The 23895-nt window shown below is 46.0% G+C and overlaps 1 long non-coding RNA gene across 1 annotated transcript in view; it reads right to left on the reverse strand.

The window, feature by feature from the left end:
* Window positions 1–23895, reverse strand: part of LOC144153644 (uncharacterized) — a 76007-nt gene that overhangs the window by 12296 nt on the left and 39816 nt on the right. Inside the window, exons 3-4 of the long non-coding RNA XR_013319345.1 lie at window positions 19746–19825; window positions 747–830 (exon numbers count right to left, since the gene is read on the reverse strand). This is a non-coding gene — a long non-coding RNA (uncharacterized LOC144153644). The remainder of the gene's footprint in view (window positions 1–746; window positions 831–19745; window positions 19826–23895) is intronic.

A 23895-nucleotide genomic window follows, 5' to 3' on the forward strand; every position in this document is an offset into this window, starting at 1 on the left:
TCTGCACTGAAGTGCGGTGCTCTGCGCCCTTTAGGTCTCCGGAGATTATTTGTCTGTTTTGTTACACCCGAAAAATTCTGGCTTCGAACCCTAAGGGGCTGTTTAGAGCAGCCTTCGACCTGGCTATGCGATTATTTATAAAGCGGTAATGATTTTTTACAAAGGTACATACTTTTGGAATCCGCGTGTGTTTATACACGACAGCATTGCTAAGGGATAACAATAACACCATTAAAGAGCATCACTTTGATGATTCCTTCAAGCTTTCACTTAAAATGTTAGCTTATTTTTCACATACTTGAAAGCGAATGTCGGAAAAATAAATACATCGAAATGTGATAACACGGCCTCCGGTGAACTCAGGTGTCACATGCGAATTTTACTGAGCGAAAAACTGTGTGCGAGTAGCTAATTGTTTTAAAGTTAATCTTGGCTGTGAGGCAGGCCGCTCCGCAAATTTTAATATGGGAGAGGTATTAACCGATCGGTTGTTCATTTTTCACGTTTACCAAGGCTTGTTGTACACCCGCCCTTAATGGCCTACCGCGTGCGGATGCCCGACATAAATCGAGCATAAATCTAATCCACATAGTCTTATATACAAGGCACTACACATTGCCTGTCTAAGTCACATACTATCATAATTTAAAGAAATACTATTTATGAATATTTTTATAAAAATATTTAAGAATACAGCATGTGTACTATGAAGAAGGAAAACAAAGAAGTGTTTGTTTTACTTTTACCTGAAATGGTTGTTTGTACAGAAAAAATTGCGCAGTTTTCTCCTATCTCCCAGTGCTTCAGTGTGTATTTGACTCCATCCGCCACTGAAGGGAAAAGAGTTATAGTTTCACCAACAAAGCAAAGCATTTGAGGGACAATGTTTTTTTGTTCTTGTTTACATCTGACTACCGCAATGACCTTTTTTATACTAAGATTGACGAAATGTTTTATGGCGCATGTTTTTACCGCAATTACAAACACTCGCTGCGTTGCCTCACTGGATGAGGCGTTGTGCTGCTGGGCCCATAGGCGCGGGTACCATTCCCAGCCACCACAGCTGCTTGTATGATAGAGGCGATAAGCAAAATGTCCAAATCTACCAGATTTTGGGACACGTTAACGATCCGCATGAGTTTAAATTACTCCAGAGCACTTCATAACCAGTGTAGTTGCCACGCGTTAAAAACCTTAATAAACGAGTCAATTAAACGTAATAACAGCGCCGATTGTCACTGTGAGGTGCCTTTGTGATACGTCTCGTAATTTATGCGCACCGACGACTTGTGTCCAGAACAAATTTTTGATCTTTACAAAACTTTTTGATCAACCACATCTTTCTGCCTTTCACTAAATTCTAAGAGCTCGGCGCTGTGAGCTTGTCACCATATAGCATAAACTTTCAGCCTTGTAGCGCAAGCTCTTGCATTTGCAGCAAGGTATTTGCGAATCAAGCCAACGAGAATTAAAAAGGGACTTGATTGATCCCCACCGGGAAGAACCAATGTACATCCCTAGCCAACGCAGAAAGTTTGTGAAGAGAAGAGAAGGCAGCCTTTCGTGTCCCTAGCTAACGCCCACGCACGTTAACACCTCGTGTGCTCACTCTGACAGCTGGTGTGAGATGTGTGTGCAAGTTTAAAAGCGACGTATGCTGTTTGACCGCTTGGGGAAGGTGGTAGCTACTTCGCTTCGCCGCTCCAGTGCTTGACCTCAAACCAAAGCACTTGAGCTTTGAAAACTACGCGATAACATCAGTTAAGACAACAGACAGCCCATTGTCTACAGTTCATCTAGCACAAGGATGTGGCAAGAAATCATCAGTGGTTCAAGGAATTGTCTAATATTGCGTAGCATTCGTATGCCGCTTAGTTGAATTAGTTCTTTACAGGGAGATTTGCTTGAGGTTGCCAAGGACCTTGGGATATTACGTGGTTTGAAGCTTTTTTGTATCTTTTCGCCAATAGACCCACACAAAAACTTTTATTGAGGTCCTGAGGAACTACGTTGGGACACCCCACTGGTGGGCATCAATTGCAGCTGCGGACCTCTGCCACACCATGCACCTTGTCCCTCCATGACACGCGATGGCCATCCTGCCCTGCCAGGATGGTCACGTGCCCGCGCCCTTTCGTGATTTGGTGCTTTTACATCCTATATTATGTATTTTACCGCAGATGTTGCGGGAATGGCAGAATTGGTCGATTTTCGCAATTGTTACTTTTATTTGATATGTTCTTTTGCGCTCTTTTTTGTGTAATCACCAGTTTTTCCACGATATGGCAAGATACAAACTACTGGTTTTGTCTGTTTTTTTTGTAACGTTCGCCTTTTCATTTTTTTATTTTTCGGTTGTTCCAATTTCTATTCGACTAATTTTCTCAATTTACACTGCTATCATAATTAAACTTAATATTTTAGCCAGTCCTGCAACCTTTTGTCAAATTCAAGGCGTGAACAGTGTGCTGATTTTCGTTTTTATTTTTATTTCGTATAGACTTTACCAGCGTTTTCTTTAATAATCTTCGTTTTTCTGGAGGAGGTGTGTACGATGCACATTTTGATTCTGTCAGTTTGCCATTAGAAAGTTGTATTTTCTATTTTTGCAATATTTGGTTCTTAAAATTTTTTTTCATCATTTTTTTCAAGTAACGATACTGTACGAATAAACTTGTTTTATAAGCCAGTGATGCATGCTTGTGGGAATCCAGAGTGTTACACGGGTTGCTCATTTTCGCTGTTTTTAAAGAGACAGCTTTGTTAGTGGGACCGATGGCGTAACGTCTAAAAACTAATGCATTTCTCCATTGACCAGTTGACCGGAAAGCTCTCGTAATATCTCTGGACAATGGGCACGTGCGTGACACCGGGTTTCCACTGTGTGAAAGCGGTTCCATTAAACCGTGAAAAAGTAGCCGTTATAGATAAGACAATACACGCATCCACCATGAAGAAGGAATACAATATTATATGTCTATGTCATAAAGCACGTAATCGGTATACATTTAGATCGTTCGTGAATAGATTTACTTATGCGCAAAAAACATCATATTGGTTCGTTCCCCGCTTGCCCTTTGGTTCTTGAAGGATTGACGATCGTTGTGACGCAGTTTCAGAAATGGTTCGGTGTACTTTTAGCCTGCGCGCTTGTCTCAAATTTTTTTATAAGGATTGGTGAATTTCTTTTTCGTACTTCAAGCGTTGCTTTGCCGCTTTTTCTCTTTATTCTTGTTTTGGGGAAGATGCGCAAGATGCATATTGTTGATTGATCGATTGATTGTGGGGTTTAACACGGCCACGCAACGCAGGCGATGAGGCGCGCCGTAGTGGAGGGCTCCGGATTAATTTTGACCACCTGGGGATCTTTAACGTGCACCGAAATCTCGTACACACGGGCATTTTTGCTTTTCGCCTCCATCAGAAAAGTGGCCGCCGCGGCCGGGAGATGCATATTGTTGGTTTCGTCAGTCGACTTTTGTAAACTTTCAATTTTTTTACCTTCCCATTTTATGGTTTTGTTAACTCTGTTCGACATATATCTCCATTTATGCTGTAATAATGATTAACTATCTTACTTCCCCCGAATATTCCTATTTGTGTAAATGCAGGGTGTTAGACAGTCTTGGAATAGGGGCGGCAAAGAATGCTACGCTATAAAACCGGACGAGCAGCCGAAAAATGGGAAAAACAACGTGAAGCTACCGTTCACGTAGTTGTAAAAATACGAAAGTGGGAAGGGTACCACTATTTTCTTCACCACTAAGAAAGCTACCCACCGGCTTTGTAAACCATTGCAGCAATTCGCGCATATTATAAACCGGTATCAACCACACGGACAGGTACCACTCTTGCACTACTGCTGCATTCAACCATGAAACCCTTCCGTGGCTGTGCTGGATCACCTTCTTTCCTAACTTACTGATGCATAACCACCCTCTAAACTTCTTAAGCAACAACACCCTGATTAAGCTTGGCTGTAATGCACTCGAGGGACCTGTTCATGTGGCAGACTAAGCCAACTCCAACAATGACAGCCACGTGCCTCAAACTTATCTCAAAAACGTCATGCGCAATTTGATGCTCTGCAATCGAAAACATGTTTTCATTGCGTTGCGGCACAGCGTGGAGCGACATTATCAGTCAAATCGCGTGCTGGACATCATTATGTCGAGAAATTCGCTATTGGCCTGATGGTCAACGGCACGCTGGTGGTAAAGCTAAACATCAGAATTGTACTTACCGATAATATAGCCTTACTAAAGCAATAGTATTATTTACTGGACTATGTATGCAGGGCAGCCGTTTTATTAAGTATTCCCCTTGTTGCCTGTCCACAAACCCCACTTTTGAAAAACAATGTCACATTTACGTATTTTCAGACCAAGCCAAAGCATCCATAGAACACATAACAGGGTGAAGGTTGACAGAGACTGAAGAGATACATGAGACAAGCGCTGCACGAAGGTTTAAGAAAAACATGACAGACGGGGCAAGCACTTGTTCTGTGTATTTTTTTAGTTTTCATCAGCTGTCGTCTTGTTGTCCCATCCGTAGCTGAGCAATAATTTGGCCAACAAGATACCCTTCTGCAACAAGTCAAAGCATTCGGTCTTCAAACTGCCATCCTCACCTTCACAATTTTTTATCTATCGCATGCTTCCTCATCTGACGAAGGTTGTATCGATGCATGTGGGTGCGGTGTTACCGTGCTGTTGACACATCGACAGTAGGGTAGAACCCTGTGTTTGTATATGCTACCCGTTTGGTGTCCATGTGCGAGCGTAATAACTTTATTACTCGCGTAGGGTGGGGTTCTCGACCATGTCCGAGACTTTGGAAAAAATTGACCTCACTTGTTCGCCTGATATGTTAAAGTGATATGCGTATTCCTTACTGGATTTTCACATTAAAAGGTAAGACAGGGCTTCATGACATCATGCTTTGTGAAATTGCACAATTACGTTAACAATAATGTGTAGTTTCTGTTGCTTACAAGTTGGGCCGATTGAACAGAAACACCGGCCTTGTAAAGCCACCTCTTAAAGCAACTTTTAAGTTACCCTGTAAAGCCACCTAATGCTACAACACCACAAGACGGAGCCCCGGCTTCTCCTCAATACCCGACTTGCTCCCCACTCGTGACGAAGGGCTATGACACTTTGAGTTGTTCATCCTTCAACGTCTTAGATCTGCCTCACGCATACCCCTATGCGGTGTACTCGATTCAACCGTCATAGACTTTATGTCGTTCTAATTACCGTTTCTTCTGACCTTCTCCTTGTTCCCAGTGTCCTTCGTTTGAATATTATATACCACATACATGTACTCACAGCCTCTCATCTCTGGTTAACCCGAAGTTACGATCGATCGCCACGCCACTGCTTTTGGCCTGGGCTCAGGCGATCAGCACACACCTACAGTACCTTGCCTCACCTTTGTCAGCGTTGGAAAAGGCCCCTACGCTTTCTTCAATTGAACATCAGCACATCGTTATTTCCCATAACGTATTCTTGACGGCGGGCCTAGAATTACTTGGAACTTTTTCACGCTCATTATGGGAACCAAGAAGTCGCTGCAATGACCGGCTATACGATGCGGTGCATGATGAAACTGAGCCGTTTAAACCATGTGCGCTATTCATTCGGCCCTCTTCTCTTCAATACGGTGTCCCGAACAGAAGCGGTCCTGTGCTATGCTTACGAACCACGTTCATTTGGTCATAGTTATCAACGATTTTCTGCGTTTCGACAGCAGCAAACATACGTTTCTACAGAGCATCACCACTAACTAAAGGTATCACAAAACGCTTGAACCGCAAGTTGACATAGATGTGCATGTTGGTCTGTGCGAAACACATCGACCGAGACCTCGCGTAAGTCTTTCCTACATTTCCGTGTACCATCGTGCTCCATTATACGACCTTTATCCTTTTTGTATGTAGTGTCACACGGGACTTGGCTCATTTTTCGCACACAATTTCTGGCCTCGCCGTCCGAACACGTCGTAATACCCAACCCGAATTCCGTCTAGTGCAGCTCAAGAACCAGTTCGTGCCCGCCAGGTTGCAGAAAACTTTCACATAAACTTGCTATGGTCAACAAATTGCACGGTACACCTTCTTCTGCGCTCGCTTGTCCTACTCTGTTCTACAGCTTCTTAATAAGCCTGTCTAAAATGGTAGTTCAGGATTTATTGGTGTATTTACAAAACTGTGCAAAGACCTGGTCCTTTTTCTCGCAAAATTAAGGATCAGTCCGAGGCACACGCACTGCTACAGCTTTCGAAGTTCGTTATAAGGAGTTTTTCGAAGGCTTTTAGTGGGCTGTGCCATCGTGCTTCGCGTTATCACCGTCTCAGTGGTCACTCTCGCTGGCTTGACCCACGGAAATGGGCTGCCTAGTTCTACTTCCGTTCCCAACCAGTAATTCCACTATGTCATCGACCTTCCGATTTCTTCCTCTTTCGTTGCTACACACTTGCTGCACACTATTTTACAACGCATACAAGAAGCAAAAAAATATGCCATGAACGGTCGATATGGCCACTGACGGTAACGTCGGCGCAGAACGGTGGTAAGTTCCGCAGGGCCTTCACGTCCTATTAGCATCATCACAAGAAAAGAAGGGGGGGGGGCACGTAGCACCCCTACAACCGCGTGTTCTTCCTTTCTCTGTTTTGTCGCTCGATGAAGGGGGAAACTGTTTCTAACAAAAAAAGCTATTGACCACGCAATACTAACTGCTTCCGTCCTATTCTGAAGCCCAGAGGCCACTCGTTTACGTCAGTTATGTCACGCAGGCGATTGCTTCCGTTGTCGCTCCTAGGTCTTAATTATAGCAGCATTATACTCGTCCCACGTCTGAATCCCATTGTGATGAACTCAGGGTTCGGTGGTGGGAACCACGAGACGAGCACGCGGAGTCAATGACGACAGAGGCCACAACATGAAGGTGAAGCGGGTAGATGCAATATATTGCAGAGAGCGGACACACGGGGGTATGCAGAAGGCGATGGAAAAACAAGAACAAAATTGAAAAATAAAGGAATGAAATGCAAAGGGAAAGGAAAGCGCAACTAAGTTCTTCCTGTCGCAGTTCGGTGGCGATTCGTGAGAGAAAGCACATGCGTGAAGAAAAACACAACAGTCTCACTGATGCAGTCCGTTATGACACGGTCGCGAGTGGCTCGATGGTTCCACGCTGACCGGAACGGAAGGAGAAGAGACCAGGCGCAGCGAAGAATGCAGGAGAGGGATCCCGGCGCTGTTACCTGGTGCAGTAACGGATCCGGGTGGCAACCAGGAGGTACCTGGCGATGTCCTGGCGCGGTCGCACGGGCGCCGTCGATGGGTGTATTCGCAGCTGATCCAGGCGCACCCCGAACGCTGGTCCGCCCAAGAGCCCGGTCGCGTTCCTCCTCCTCTTCCTCTTCTCTGGAGGCGCATACCCATTAGCGAGTGATTGGCCCCGTCTCCTTCCACTGTTTTCTTTTCTGCGCCTGTTTCCTTCCTGGACCTCATCACATTACCCCCGGCTTTGGAAAGTGTTTTGGGGTGAAGCCACACACACACTTTCAGAAGACACCGGTGGGCGAAAAGTGGAGCAGGGAAAGAAAACAAAACATGTTTGCACAGTCAACAGATTTTGCGAATTGGCAGTAAGCATCGTCTGGAGACCACGACACCTCACTGCAGAGACGCCAAAACAAGGTTGAAAACTTTGACCTCCGAACAGATGCTTATGCTGATCGTGGCCGGTATGTGCACTATGGGCTTGTCGTTTTGCTTGAAAACAAACTTTCCGTTACGCACAGGCCAACAGTCGGCATCTTTCTCAAAGGAGTGACGCCCACTTCACTTTTGAGATTTGCCGTCTTGCACGGCTGACAGGTCCTAAGAAATCTTCGGACGTCGGCGTAAATATTTGGCCAATAAAAATCGCGGAGACTTCTTTTACTTGTTTTTAGGAATCTATGATGACCTGGTACTCCTTCATGGGCCTTCTTCATTACCGCGTCTCTAAAATGATGCGGAATTACAAGTTGCTGTATGGGGCGGCCAGACGGCAACGAGTACCGACGGTACAACAGCCCCTTCTGCCAAACAAACTTGCACGGGTTCTCTTTATCCGAAGAGGACTCTGCCGATGCCATCTTCATGCAGTTGTCTAGCGTCTTGTCCAGCTGCTGCTGTTGGCGCATCTCTTTTGTTGTAACACCGGCGAACATGATGGGACTTGCCGGCCGGTTATGCTGTACTTTCTGAGGGACGTGGCTGGTGTTCTCGTCGGCTGAAGAAGGATGTGCTTCTCCACTGAGCACCGCTGGAGTCGCTGTATGTCTTGGTTGCTTTGGCTTCCATGCGGGGTTAGGTCTGTTCGGGTCCCTAACGCCTGGTACGTTTCCAAGTGTGATGTCGTACAAGGGATTAGCCATGCATTTGGCCAGGACTTTTGCAGTGAAGTAAGGTGTTTCCACGTGGATAAAAGCCTCTTCAGGTCTCCTTGTGGTATTGTCCACAAAACGGACGGTTGATGCGCGGCCTGTAAGGCAACTATCAGGGACGAGGTCTCGTCGCACGATGACGGCGTTGCTTCCGGTGTCTCTCAGAACGGAAACTTGTTGTCCGTAGATCTCACCGGTTACAACAGGCATACGCCTTGCAGCACTGCTCGTTTGGAGCTGGCGTTGCTTTTTACGCTGGGCAAGTGTTGGTGCCAATGTGCCTATATTACCGTGGTGCCATTGCGTGTTGTCGTGAGGACACTTCTCAATAGCGCAAGCCGACACCTGCTCCCTATCAGGAGACTTAGAGCGACAGCGGTCTGCGTGATGGCCTTGTTTTCCGCAATTTTCACAGCGGATGTTGTGGCCTGCAACTCTGCAGTTAGGCGCGCTGTGCCCAGTCTTTCCACATAAAAAGCAGGTGGGAGCTCTCTTGGAAGGCAGGTCTGCTTGCGACTCTTTTATTTCGTCCCTGGTCTTTCCCAAGTTTGGGAGAGCTTGTGCTTCAAGGAAGCGATCGCAAGCTTCAGCCATTTCTTTGGTCGACTTGCAGTCCCTTTCCTTCATGAAAATGGCCAGCTGGGACGAGGAACACTTGCAAAATTGCTCCGCGATCATTTTGTCGCGTAACGCTTCGAACGTCTTGGGAACACCAGATGTTTCGAGCCATCGGTCAAAATAACCGGAGAGTCGCGTAGCGAACTGAGTTCCTGTTTCGCCGTCTTCAGCTTTAGCCTGGCGGAATTTGTCATTGTACCCTTGAGGGGTAAAACGAAACCGCTGAAGGAGCGCCAGCTTGACTTTTTGGTAGTCGAGAGAATCTTCTGGCGTCATCCTCCCGATGACACAGAGCGCGTCTCCGGTGAGGCATGTGCTCAATCCAACGGCCCATTTATCCTCAGGCCATTTTTGAGCTGCAGCGACCCTCTCGAACCTTAGGAGGTATGCGTCCAGGTCGTCTCTGCGCGCATCAAATGGGGGGATAAACTTATGCGGGCTCGTCGACATGACAGGCATGTGGTTAGGTTGGGCTACCACGGAGCCCTCAGCTTGTGGGCTGTTTTGCGCGCCTTCCTGTAGCCTTAAGCTGAGTCTCAGGCTCTCCTGCTTAGCGCGTTCCAACTCTGCTGCGGCCTTCAGAGTTTCCCGTTCTGCCGCCCTCTCATCGCGCAACCGAGCCTGTTCCGACTTAACCCATTCCCGCAGCTCGGCATCGCGGAGTCCCAGCTCCTTTCCGCTGGCCACTAACTTTTCCACCTCCATGTCGGTCCTCTGTCACCACGCCTCTTGGACAAGCCTCGTGACCTCTTCGAGATGTTATTGAAGAGGTCCTGTCGCGGACGCCAATTGTGATGAACTCAGGGTTCGGTGGTGGGAACCACGAGACGAGCACACGGAGTCAATGACGACAGAGGCCACAACATGAAGGTGAAGCGGGTAGATGCAATATATTGCAGAGAGCGGACACACGGGGGTATGCAGAAGGCGATGGAAAAACAAGAACAAAATTGAAAAATAAAGGAATGAAATGCAAAGGGAAAGGAAAGCGCAACTAAGTTCTTCCTGTCGCAGTTCGGTGGCGATTCGTGAGAGAAAGCACATGCGTGAAGAAAAACACAACAGTCTCACTGATGCAGTCCGTTATGACACGGTCGCGAGTGGCTCGATGGTTCCACGCTGACCGGAACGGAAGGAGAAGAGACCAGGCGCAGCGAAGAATGCAGGAGAGGGATCCCGGCGCTGTTGCCTGGTGCAGTAACGGATCCGGTTGGCAACCAGGAGGTACCTGGCGATGTCCTGGCGCGGTCGCACGGGCGCCGTCGATGGGTGTATTCGCAGCTGATCCAGGCGCACCCCGAACGCTGGTCCGCCCAAGAGCCCGGTCGCGTTCCTCCTCCTCTTCCTCTTCTCTGGAGGCGCATACCCATTAGCGAGTGATTGGCCCCGTCTCCTTCCACTGTTTTCTTTTCAGCGCCTGTTTCCTTCCTGGACCTCATCACACCCATATGTTACCCCGAGGCGGTTATCCCAAGCCCAGAAGCGGCGATCTTCCCGCTGTCTTCTTTGAATTCACTCGTTCGTATAAATAACGCACTACGGGGAAGCTTGCCTTCGTACACGCTCTTCTAAGTGTATGCTTCCCAGCTTACACTGGCTTGAAATGATTACGACTTTATGTCTCCCTGGCACATATAATTTAGTAGCGGCGTTCGGTATTTGTCGATTTCGGACTACTCGTGGCAATTTGAGTGATCTGTTGCACGTGTCATACACGATTTCATTAGAGGCCACACGAGCTGTGCAAGAATTCTGCTCGTAAAGTACAGGGAACAAATGTAGCGCAGCAGAAACATAAGGGACGGAAAGAATACACACGGACGAGCGCTCACTTCCAACTGATTCTTTAATCACAAGACGGCAAATATATATGCTTAGCCTTAGCAGAAACAAAAAAGACGTAGAAAACAAAAACAAAACAACAAAAATGGAATGAGAAAGTGTACATTCAAAAACAAGGCGTCTCTATCGGGTCATCCATAGCACCTTTTTTGAGCGACTTGCTGTTGGCGAAGGTGGACAGGACGGTGCAGGAACGGCTGAGTGAATTTTCCGTCGTAAAGACCTTCCGCTACGTGCATGATTACCTTATTTTTCTGCGCTGTGATCCGCAAACATTCCACCTTCAGGTTGCGCAGGTACTAGAAACTTTCAGACAATACCTCAAGCCGCTTGTTGTAACTCACGAGATGCCGGACGTGGACAGCATTCGGTTTCTAGACCTGAGGATTCGCTTCCTTGAGAACCACACGTGCTGGTGTTATGAGCCTCGAGCGCAGAAGCCAATTCTGCCGTTCACATCAGCTCACAGCAAACTTGTGAAGAGAGCGATTGTGCAGACATGTTTTTCGAACGCGTTGCAGAGGTCTTGCCGCCATGCCTTGTCAGCCAGTCTCTTGGCTCAGTCTTAGCGCCTAGGCGAAGCGGGGTACCCTCGCCCATTGCTTGTCTCCGTAGCTGAGACAATGCGTAGGAAACAGAAAACTAGAGGTACTGACCGCGGCACACAAGGTCAAGCTACAGCGGGAACACGTGAGAGAGTGGCTGTGATTCCGTATATGCACTCCGTGTCCCATCGCCTAAAGAAAATAGGACAACGTGTTAATGTGAAAGTTCTTTTCAGCGCTCCCGATAAGTTGTCCCAAACTCAGCACACAGTTCGTAGACTGTGTTCAAAATGTAGTTTATTCAATTCCTTTGGCGTGCGGCGCGAGCTACGTGGGACAGACTGGCAGATGTCTCAATGAGTGTCTACTCGAGCATGCCAGTAAGGTGCGCAATGGCAAGGAAGGTTTTTTGGCACAGCATGTCAGTACGTGTACGGATTGCACTGCGCAGTTCTCTAGCACCACAGTTGTTGAGATAATCAAGGACAAGCAAGCGCGCTTAATGAGTGAGGCAGCTCAGAAGGCGCGATAAAAAAAATGACTGTGTTAGCAAACCGTCGGTTGCGTTATCTGACCAGGAATTACATTTTCTGCAATGTGATGCTATACGCGACAGGCCACTGGGATTGTGAAGATGTTTGGCGCGCGTTGGGTGTATTCGATCTTTCTTTGTCATTATTTTTTGTTGTTTTTTATTTTGGTTTTTTTGTTTCCTACGCCTTTTTTGTTTCTGCTAAGGCTAAGCAAATATATTTGCCGTCTTGTGATTAAAGAATCAGTTGGACGTGAGCGCTCTTCCGTGTGTATTCTTTCCGTCCCTTGTGTTTCTGCTGCGCTACATTTGTTCACTATGAATTACCAACTAGGCCAATCTGCAGCTTTACGTAAAGTACAGAGGCAGTATATAGGATAAAATTCGTCCATGTCTGGTTTTACATGTTGTAAAATGGTCATTTCTTCGGACCACAGTCTGTACTTTTGCTTAAATAATCAAAAATCATTTTGCCATCACCTTCAACGGTCGCCGACAACTTGCGACCAGTAAGAGGGCCGCCGCCATATTCCGCGTTGACGTTCCTTTTATTGAAATTTCATTTTTGTCAGCCATCTCTTTGAAATTATCCAACATTTTTGTTTCATCATGCACGATGAAAACATTGCTGTGTGTACAATGCACCCGAATGTGCCACAAAAATCGCAGGGCAACCTGGAGGTGTATATCTAAAGGGGCGTAATATGCTAGTCTCCCCATTCCCAAAAAATGCAACATTCCCTTTAGCCAACGCTTGCGGATACCACCCGCTTTGAATGTGCGCCTTTAGAGAACAGGTGAAGCGGTTTTAGAATTAAAAGAAAAGTTCACTAGGAGCAAGCACACATTGAATAGTTCCCGTGTACGAAACATTTTCGCAATACATGCAATAGAAGCGGCGCAATGAGCAAACAAAAGTGGCCCGATGCCCCGCCCCCATCTCGGCGCGCGATGCCGGAAGACCGAAGAGCGGAGGCGAAAACTGGCCGGAAAACGTCATACCTGGACTTCCTGCCGGATCGGCCGCCTCTGCCATGCTCTTTTTGCCGTTTTTCCTGTAGATGCTCGCCACAGGAAGAATACTTGTTGTTGTTGATATCACTCATTTGTACAATTTTCGTGTTCACAAAGTATGCACAAACGCCAAACGATGCATGCGTTACCAAGTTGTATTCCTAAGCAGGATAATCTTGATGACAGAGAATATACTATACTACGTCAGATATTTTGTAGAACGCTCCAATGCGTTTTTCCTTTGTTTCTTTGATGCGATGGACATGAATGTTCACATTAAATGGTAGATTTAGGAAGGAGGACCCGCCACGGTGCCTCAGTGGCTAAGGCGTTGCGCTGCTGAGCACGAGGCCGCGGGTTCGATTCCCGGCCGCGGCGGCGCTTTTCTGATGGAGGTGAAAAGCAAAAACGCCCGTGTGTACGAGATTTCGGCGCACGTTAAAGATCCCCAGGTGGTCAAAATTAATCCGGAGCCCTCCACTACGGCGCGCCTCATCGCCTGCGTTGCGTCGGCGCGTTAAACCCTACAATCAATCAAATCAGATTTAGGAAGGATGGTGAATACTGCTGTACGTTCGGCCGGAATGTTTCGTTCAGTTCTAGAAACAAAGGGAAATTTGTTCAGGAAATACCTGTTTCGTTAAGCGCATCGGTTTTCTTTCCCTGATGGGCTTAGAACAGTGTTCAAAAACCTAACTTTTGGCGAAACTAAAACAAGGTGCTAATCATGATAGAAATTCTCTCCTGGCTAATAGGTAAACAGTATTCCTACAAAGTAAAAGAACCAAGACCACCACATTACTTATTTTGCAAGTATACATGCCACGGAAAGGTAATATTTGTCTGGAATGAAAAAACATCGCCCCGAACCACCACCGTACCATAATTTGTGAGTGACTACGGCGGCCTAATTCTTTGCCCAAGATTCCGTGTGTCTGCATATTATAACCTGGCAAGAACTTGTTGCTGCTGAAGCTCATGTGTGCTCCAGCGATAGTCGTTGATATATATAACGATAAGACTAAAAGAAGTAGGAGCGAAGAGTAAATATACGGTCTTTATCCGACTAGCGCGGACAAAGACCGTGCTTAAATTTAGAAATGCTATAACAGGCCAACGATATATTATCACAAACGTTTGCTGATTCTTACCTAAAGTAATGTAACTGCAACGTAACTGCCTTGTCCGACTGGTCTGTTAATTATAACGAGGTGGCCGTAATATAATACAAAAAAGGCAACGCACACACGAAAATCAAGCCCTAATAGAGCCGATAATGCTGCGGAGGCAGTAGTCTGCTACAATGTTTTCAGGATAAATGCAAGTCAAGCAGTAAGACGCCACCTATAGAAGTGCAGCTACGGATCGCGGAGCGCCTTAGCGCCGATGCCCAAATGGCGCGCGCGCGCACGTGCATGTGGGTGTGTGTGTATAGGGATGCGTAAGGGGGGTGGGGTGGGCGACAACGAACAAAGGAAATTCGGAAGCAGAGTCCGCTTGATGGTTTATGCGTGTAACGGTAACGTATGTCTCGCATACATGTTTACAACGCATGAACGCTATATTTTCGCGCAGTGCCCGTACGTGCTTTTCTCTGGTACATTGCTTATAAAACCCCGCTTTATCTTGGGAACAAATGGTTTCGCTTATAGTAACAAGCACTTCAGTCAGTACCTAATATTAGCATAAGAAATAGAAACCCCCTATGCTGGTTGCCCAGTTCAGAAATATTCTGACGGAACCCCCTAGCCGACGCCCCAGTCACTGCTTTGTGGTTCTCGGTCGTGTAAATCAAATTCATCTTCGAAGATACTTGAACCAACAGCTCGGGAAGTCGGAAAATAAACTTCAAGACATGTGCGAACAATAAACTGCAAGCTAAATTGCCCAAAAGGCAAGCGCCGCTGCCATGGGATCGTTTTTCCGACAACCCGCGCGGACGAAGGGTGTCCTCCTTTGACGTCATGACGGGCGCAACCAATCAGAGGCGTCAAAGACGAAGAGCGCGCCTCTTTGAAACGGGACCACTCGTTTCGCAAGATAAATGCCGGTTGGACTCATGTACAATAAAATTCAATGTGATATTCGAAGTCAGCGCGCAAGAAAATATATAAACGTGCCTCTAACTCAATTTTTTGGAAAGCGTTTCAGCTTCCCTTTAAGTTACATTATTCTGAAACGCCGTCCACAATGTTGACCACTTTCCGATTTCAGGATTACCCATTCACAAGCAGAGTCTGCATTTGGCTGCGTCCTATCTGCTCGGCAGGAAACCGCAGGCCCTCCACCTAATGCGCCATATTACGCAAAACTGTGTCGGCCTGAATTAATAATTTTTGTGTTGTTTCGGTGCGTAAAGCAAATACTGATCGTGTAGCAAGCGAATTTTACAAATATGGTGGTGGCAGCCACCAATCTGCTGTAGGAGATCAACATGTGAAAGCGCACACCATCAATGGCCTTGCTCGCATAAAGTCACGCTGCAAGCGGAAGCACTTCAGAATGAACCAAATGCGATGAGTGAGCTACGCCGTCCTACTCATGTGTTCAAGGGTGAACTTGTTCCACATTCAGCAATTCTTTTCTCATGTAAAGGCAAGACCACTGATACGACTCCCCTTAACTCCGCGGCTAGCCACCTTTTAGTATGCTGTCAGGCGAAGGATCGCACGCCTCTGAGGTGACTCTATGTCCGAACATTTGAGCGCGCCCAGCCTCCGGGCAGACGATATCGATGTCACTGTTTTTGCGAGGCGAAACAAGGCGTAGTAAATTCAGCTTTAACTTAACCACAACTACGATCACAACCTTTCGCACAGACACAACCCTGCGAAACTCGCCTCTGTTTACAAACCTATTCATGGAACCTAGTGTTATTCTTGACCTTCTCCAGGGGCTTTCTTAAAAGCTGGCTACTTACGCGGTCTATATTTTTCATAGAACGGTGGCAGTTATTCATGATTTATGCGGCATTACACGGAATTTATGTTCACATTGTGCGTTTTTGCCACAATATTCTTCCAAATTGCCTTTCCCTCTAAAGACCTTGCCCTCTACCGAAAAAAGGCTACTTTTCCGGTAGAGACTATGAAAGAGCTCTTCGTAGAAACGCAGATGAGTCTCTCCACGCATACTCTGCTTCTAAGACTTATTACGGACCCCCTTAGTGGGCTGGCTGGCTAGGAGGATCGGACAGGAGACGTTACGAATTCAGGTAATATTACCCTGAGCAGTGACTAAAGCTTGTCCTTCCATTGCAAGGCGCTGTTCTTCTACATCTGTTAACATTGTACTCTTCCTGGTCAAGAACCTGCACAGAAAATCTTCTACAGATCGACGCAGCACACGCACTTTACGCCTCCAAAACTATCAAGAAACAATGTTCTGTCCTAAGAAACCACAATATCTAAGAAACCACAATAAGAACAAAGGTATATTCCTGAGGTTTTTATTAGCGAAACTGTTGCAAACTGTCGTGTCGACAATCTCTTTCAAACACAGGCACTTAATATGGCGATATATGAATGGACAGCCTAAATGTTCTACCACCACCACGACTAAAGATTTCTCTATACGCAAATATTTTACTCCATAACAAACATTTTTGACCAATGGGAATAAAATATCGCTGCATACAGGATGTGATCACGTATACTTTAGTCAGATGTGCGGGATCTACGGGTTAGGAAAAACACTCGTTTTATGGTTGGACCTGACACGCAATATTTCTTTGACTAGTCGTTTTAAACAGTCATAGGCAAACTGTCAATTAAATTGGTGGCGTGCTCATAACCTACGCTGCAAGTGATCCTCTCAATTGCACATATGGGTTCGCCAACCAGCTTTTATAAGTGCGAATATTCGAGCTAGCTGTATATGCCAATTCCGTAACAAACATTTTTGACCAATGGGAATAAAATATAGCTGCATACAGGAGGTGATCACGTATACTTTAGTCGGATGTGCGGGTTCTATGGGTTAGGAAAAACACTCGTTTTATGGTTGGCCCTGACACGCAATATTTCTTTGACTAGTCGTTTTAAACAGTCATAGGCAAACTATGAATTAAATTGGTGGCGTGCTCACAACCTACGCTGCAAGTGATCCTCTCAATTGCACATATGGGTTCATCAACCAGCATTTATAAGTGCGAATATTCGAGCTAGCTGTATACGCCAATTCACCGAGTTCTCATTCTGCTCAAACCGCCTTTCTTACCACAGTTCTTTGAATTCTTTTCGCCACTGCCGACGCCTCTTGAATAAGTTGGATACCCTTCGCCACCACCAATCTCTCTTTCACAGTTAGCGCAACCGGTGGATATAGGCGCTAGGGCCGTTATCTGCAGTGGCACTTTCTCTAGGACGCACCCGCGTCGTTTGCTCGGAGGTGCAATAGCGGCAACTAAATTAGCTTCGGTGGGCACCTACAGTCGCATGTCACAAAAACAGAAAGGCGGTGCCGCAGTACGTGCAGCCACCGCCATTGCCGCCTCAAGTTCCACTGCGTCTAACCCGATTGATTGATTCATTGATTGGTTTATTGACTGATAGACCCTTTGAAAACTGGCCCGAGAGCTGGCGGTGGAGCAGTAAGCCATTCCGGCAAGACTGTGCACCGCCATCATAAAGGAAGCAACAACAGCGAAAAGGCAGTAAACGCTGTGCAGCTAATGTCCGCCGCGGCGTAATAATGGCATGCGCGTCTGGTAAAGTTGTCCTTCCCATAACTGGATTGAAAAATACTCTTGCTGCTCCCTTTCTGTTTGAAGAGCAGCATACTCTGGACTTTTATTCGGCGAAGTAGTCGACTGACAGACCCTACGAGATCCTACAATTTCAGCGTGTACAATACCGTCGTCTGGGATGAAAAATTGCAGCAAACGAATACAGGATTCCTTTCGTAGACGAATAGCCTTTCTGCGGACTACTACTTTAGTCGTCGGGTATAATTGTGTTGATTCGATGCGTTCTTGCCCCGTCGTAGTGGCGGATGGCCCCTATAAACGGACTGTGAGGGGCCCGTTCTTTGCTGAGTGCTGATGTTGCGACTGTGGTAAGTATCAAACCATTTGCGGAAAGTACGCAAGCATACATAAATACACTGCTCTTGTCTCCACGAACTTTTCCGAACGAACTTCCATTTCCTTGCAGACAGTAAAATGTTGTCCCTCATCTCTCTTAATTGCTGCGATACATCTTTTTTTTTTTGTCTGTACGTCCGTTGGAAACACTTGATAGGACACATGCAATTAAGTTATGCATGTTAGAAACATGTGATGTACCTTCCACTTGTACCGCAGAAGCAGTACAATTTGTGCATTGCGTCAGGGGGTTCGTACGTACTTTAAGATGTATAGAAAAGCAGGATTTTAATTATTCAATTAGAGTACGGAGTTGTTGGTGCACGGTATGCGCCGTTAACACCACGATGGAACAAAATTCGCATAATGTAAAGACAAAAAATAACGTCTTAGACGGTATCCCACAGGCTAGGAGGCATGCCATGCGGTTTGTTGGCGGCAAACAAGGTTTTGTATACAAAGTGCCTCTATCTTGTTGAAAATGCTATATTGGGCATACTGGTAGGTGCAATTAAGACAGGCTCCCACAGCACCGCCGTACAGCTGTTCAAGCGCTCGCTGCGGGGGCTCATTTAGCTTATCATGGCCGCCGCTTTCTGTGCGTTCCACACTGTGTTCCACGTTTCGGGAACACACTGATATTGCGCTCTTTTAAGGGCCAAGCGAGCCGTGCATTGTTTGATGCGCGGTGCACATGAAAGAAAGTGATAACTGTGGAAGCACGGCATCTATTAGTTTGCCAAAAAAAGAAATTAATTATCTGATGGGGAACTTCCCACGTGCGTAAAAAAAATTGGCAGCATCTCCACTCCGTGAATGATGGAGAGTGTGCGGAATACGGGGACTGGAATTGACATCCAAGTTGCGCCCCGAGTGACATACGATTTGCCCCCCACAGTCATTTGATTTGAGCCGTGAGTTGCACCTTGATTATTCCCTAAATGAAACTGCAACTCATTGCTCAAATCGAATTTCACTTGATTTTCGCTTGATGGTGGTGTGCGTACGGATAAACGCAGACCGACATTGGGAGGTCCTAAGGTACTCCGCACAGTTACAGGCGAGGGAGTAAGCCGTTTGATTCACCCATGGTCGTAGCCCAATGGGTAAGACGACTGACACTAACTCTGTCTTTTCTACCAGGCACAGGCTCGAATCCTGCCTATGCCTTTGGGATTTTTTTGGGATTGTAAATACTATGCCCACCGACGCGGACGGACAATGTGCGGTCCTAAGGTACTCCACACCTGAAAATGCACTACTTGACTTTGTCGTAATTTTTTCTTGGTGCTTTGGCCATGTTCACGCATGCGCCCTTCCTGTATATCTTATGTGTGTAGTAAAAAATTCAGTTGATGTGCAGCGGTAGTCCTGTGTGGTCTCTACTTATTGTGCGGTCTTTTCCGCGCTACTTAACAATGGTTAGCAATTGCCCAGCCGTGCTTCTTGGGGCACCAATCCACTCCCGCCGCCAATAGCGCAAACATGGTCCGAAGACGCCACAAGGTATTCAAGAAAAAGTATTGAAGGCTACTTTCCAGATTCAAAAATTGTTATATCTCCTAGTCAGTCGTTAGAACTGAGCGAAGTAGAATTTGGCTTGCATGGTTTTCTGTGCATATAAGGTACACTGCCATTATAAATACATAAAAATTGAGTTTCCTACCTGGCGGATGGGTGATGGTCAGGGTATAGTTGTTACTCTCGTTTCTTAAGGTTCCACTAAATAGTCGCCGTTGGATGCCACTAGAGAACGAGAAAAGGTATCGCTAATGAGCAAAATAAACGTATTCTTGAAGTATACGTAATTAACGAAATATGCCAGTAATGAGTAGACGAGGGTAGGAATTAAATGCAGGAAAATTGTTAGTGACGGATTATCTGGACATCTAAATGGCCCATACGATGAACAAAAACGGCGTTGCTCATGACGAAAATATTATTATTTTTCTAATAGACCTAGTAAACAAATATGTCAGTATAAAGAGGACGAAGATGTCAATTTCATGCAGGAAAACGGCATTCTTTTTTCGCAGATTATCTAAACGTATTGAGGGATACACAGAAGGATATGCAACATTATTGCGTTTTTGCCACTACAACAAAATTATTCCGTAAATGGCAACTTAAACCCTACAACGCCGCTTGAGAAAACCAGTGAGCACGCAAAGCTCCAATGAATTTTCAACGCTCACTGAGACACATTCTGCCACACAGTTTTGGACACATTGTGTCCTCGTGGCTTGCGGCTAGAACCCTCAATAAGTCGCCATTGCTAAAAGGTAGAGTTGCGATGTAGGCGCGTTGCACGCAATCCGTTGCTTTTTCTAAGGGCTGTAGGCCTATGTTACACAACAGCTCTCCCACCCCAGTGGGAACGCCGCTGTTTAATGAGTACAGCAGAGGTTTCACAAGATTAACAAATTATCCCTGTTTCTCTCACCGACGCAGAAAGAAAAATTTTTAGTGTATGCGTGTTCGATAATAACTTTTCTAGTGTAAACACTATGATTCGTTGCATTTCAAGGGAAAATGGCTCGTTAATGAACCGAAGAGAAGTTGGATGTATTATAATAAATAAATAATAACTAGTCGAGCGAATCAGTTATATAAAGGAAAACGTTTATACTGAGACTATTGTTTTCTTTTCGACAGTGCATTTCTTGTAATTTGCTGCAACAGTAAATACAAATTTTGCATCAGAGATATGGATATCTGTGAAAAATTCTGTCGCCGATTGCACTGCTACAGGGGACCCAAAAGAGGGAAAATTTTAAGTCATCGTAAGACACTTTAACAGCATTCCCACGTTGGATTCACCCCTTCCACACACAAAAAAATAAAGCAAGCGAACACTAACGTGTCACACTTGAAAGTAGCGAAGCTGTAGACAACGTTCACGGACGTCACGAAGGTTTACATCCCTGATTGTAGCCGATTTGCTTCTTCTGAGAGGCTGCAACGACATTAACTGCATATTTTTTGTGAAAAGTGCCAGCTTGTTTCATTTTTTGGAAGATATAATCATTAGAAATCGCCTTAGAGGGGCGTACGCTCACGCGCCTTTTTCGTTCCGAGCAAGTACTGTCACGATTGCGGCGAACGCTGGATTTTTTTTTTGTCAAATTGGGACCAATCTGCTCACGTGGGAATGCTTGGCTTCACAAACCTGCTCAAGGGGCGCTGGGCGTTCGTCGCGAGGCAAGCAAACACGAGCGCAGGGCAATTTCTTGGTATTTTCCTCTGCAGACAGAAAAAAAAACTATTTGCTGAACAGCTTGGCTGTAAAAAACAGCATATGTGCCTGAACAAATGAAACAATGTATCATATGGGTAGTAGGAAAACCCAACATAGCCTCGACCTAGAGCGTTCCTACCATACATGCTCACCGATTGTACCACTGACCTCTTTTTTGTTCCTTAAACAATGAAAACAAAAACACCCGTCATCTTTCCAGCGAAAAAGAAAGATAAAACCAGGTCATCGAAAGAAAACACATAATTTTTTTTTGCTAGTAAACCAACGCGTCACAAGGTCTTTCAAGGAGAGCTCAAATAGAAGAAGAAGAATGCTGTACACACGGGACAATCCATACGGCTCTCGGCCAGTCGGAGGTGCCACAAGAATTTTAAAAAGTTCAGCAGTTCCCTACTTGATTATGCAAGGAACGTCATGTATCAAATCCAAGAAACTTCAAAAAATTGCAGGTGGCCATTATCGAATAAGTACTTAATCCACACAGCTATACATTCAGCCCTTGTGAATTCGGCTTCACTACTGCTCCCACATGTATTGCTCGAGAGATATATTCTGCTTCACGCCAGTTTAGGAGGTTGGTACCGATGTGTGGAGGCTCAATATGGGGCAATTAACATTACAAATCTTTGTTAGACAGGGTGAACAAAACGGTCGACATAGGAATGGGGGAAAAAGTGCGGGGGCAATACCAATACCGCCATAGATAGTCATAATGAATGAAGCCAAAACGCTATATACCGGGCCCCTTTAACATCGCATTCACTGCTCTACATAAGCGCTTGAATTTGAAAGCATTTTTAAGGGGCACTGAAAATGGCATACAAGCGCGACCTGAAGACAAGGATGTCTACTTTCGTACAGGGCGTCATGGTCCGCAATCTCCGAAAAAGACAAAGCCCATTGTTCGCAACAGCTGTGCTTGTGCTAAGATGGCTGACACCCATGCAATAATATAAACTTAATCTACTCTGGTACCTATCATTTTTATCCATGCCGCCACACAAGAGCTTTGATGGAAGGTTGCGGAGTCCTTCCCATCCTCACCACAGCTACGTACAGTGCCGACGTAAACACCATCGTCAAGGCCAACTTGTCCGTGTCGGGCGGCCGCGTCCTCACTGGGACCACAACAAGATCATGTCCCCCGCCTCGTTTTACTAGCCCCTCAGACGCCCCTCAAGACCAGCCAGGGAAAGCCGCGCCGAGATGTGCCCAAGACACCATGTATCCTGCTATGTCGTCCGACAGAGCTGCCAGCACTTTTGGCAATTTGTCCCTGCCTTGAAGACGTGGCTGTGGATCCAAGGATCAGCATTGCCATTGTCTATTCTGTGGCATCACACACTTCACTCTTTATTGTTGCCGCATTGCTAATTATCACCACATTCATCACTGCGTCACGACTCTTCCAAGACGGTCGCGCTTGACGGACGGACATTACAATTTGATCTAATCTTCTCGCATCAATCTTTTTCCCTTCGTCCTACCACCTCCTAACAATATAAAGATCCAAGGACCTTCATTGTGACCTTCATTATGATCCATGCATTTACATGGAGAGTTTTGCACCAGGCCTCTCAAGGGTCCGCTCCACTGCTGTAAACAAATGAATTATTCGGACGACATTTCTATAAGTATGAAGGTTGGAGCCCTATTACTTGCGAGAAGAAATGCGGCGAAACTGATACATTGAGCGTTAAAGACGGCCCGATAATTTTTGCGGAGTTCACAGAGAAAGGCTAAATCATTTACCGGTGGCTTGCAATGGTCGGCTTTGTACTAGCACAGAGGACTCTTTTTAATCGGGTTTTTATATTCCTAATCAATTTCTGCTGACTCAAAAGGCAAAGCCATCTGTACTCCTATAACACTTGATGTGAAAAAGTTAAATAAGGAACAAAAATACTATTATGGAAACGCGCTAGGCCTTTAATGCTGTAATATCAGGTTCGTTGTATTGCCCTTCAGAAAATGTCTTAAAGCAACGCAGAGATATAAAGTAGGGAAGGATACGTTATTATTCTTTAGTGAATATCATTCCTCAAGGATAGATTAGATCTTACAGAGGAATGTATTGAAAGGACCTAGGACATTCATTTTTATGTAGGTATCCTGTTGCTGTTGCGAATATGCATTCTCAGAAAAGCACTTGTGTACTCAAGGAAAGCCGGCTTCCGTGAGGCTCGCTATATTTATTATTATACTCATGACGCCCGGAGGCAAAACAGAGAGGAGCGGTGAATATTACAAATAACATAACAACACTTTATTAAAGAAGGTAGACGCGTCGGTTAGCATGGGGAAGAAAGGAAGGTGGGGGGGGGGGCAAAGTTTAAATGTTACATTCGGCGGTCCACGCCTGAGGAGCGCGCGAACTCCAACAGAGAAAGCAGCGTCTGCCTTGCAGTGGCGGGTTGCAGCGGGGTTGTCCATTCCACAAGCCGCTGGACGCCGGGCTGAAGATACTGTAAACGGAGCGTTTGAAGGCCGGGACAGTCCCACAACATGTGGTGTACAGTGGGCGTGGCTCCTGTGGAGCAAGAGGTGCAGGCAACTG

This window comes from Haemaphysalis longicornis, unplaced genomic scaffold (assembly GCF_048455015.1).
Source record: "Haemaphysalis longicornis isolate Haplotype H1 unplaced genomic scaffold, Haemaphysalis longicornis Haplotype H1 scaffold_9, whole genome shotgun sequence".
NCBI classification, from domain to species: Eukaryota; Metazoa; Arthropoda; class Arachnida; order Ixodida; family Ixodidae; genus Haemaphysalis; species Haemaphysalis longicornis.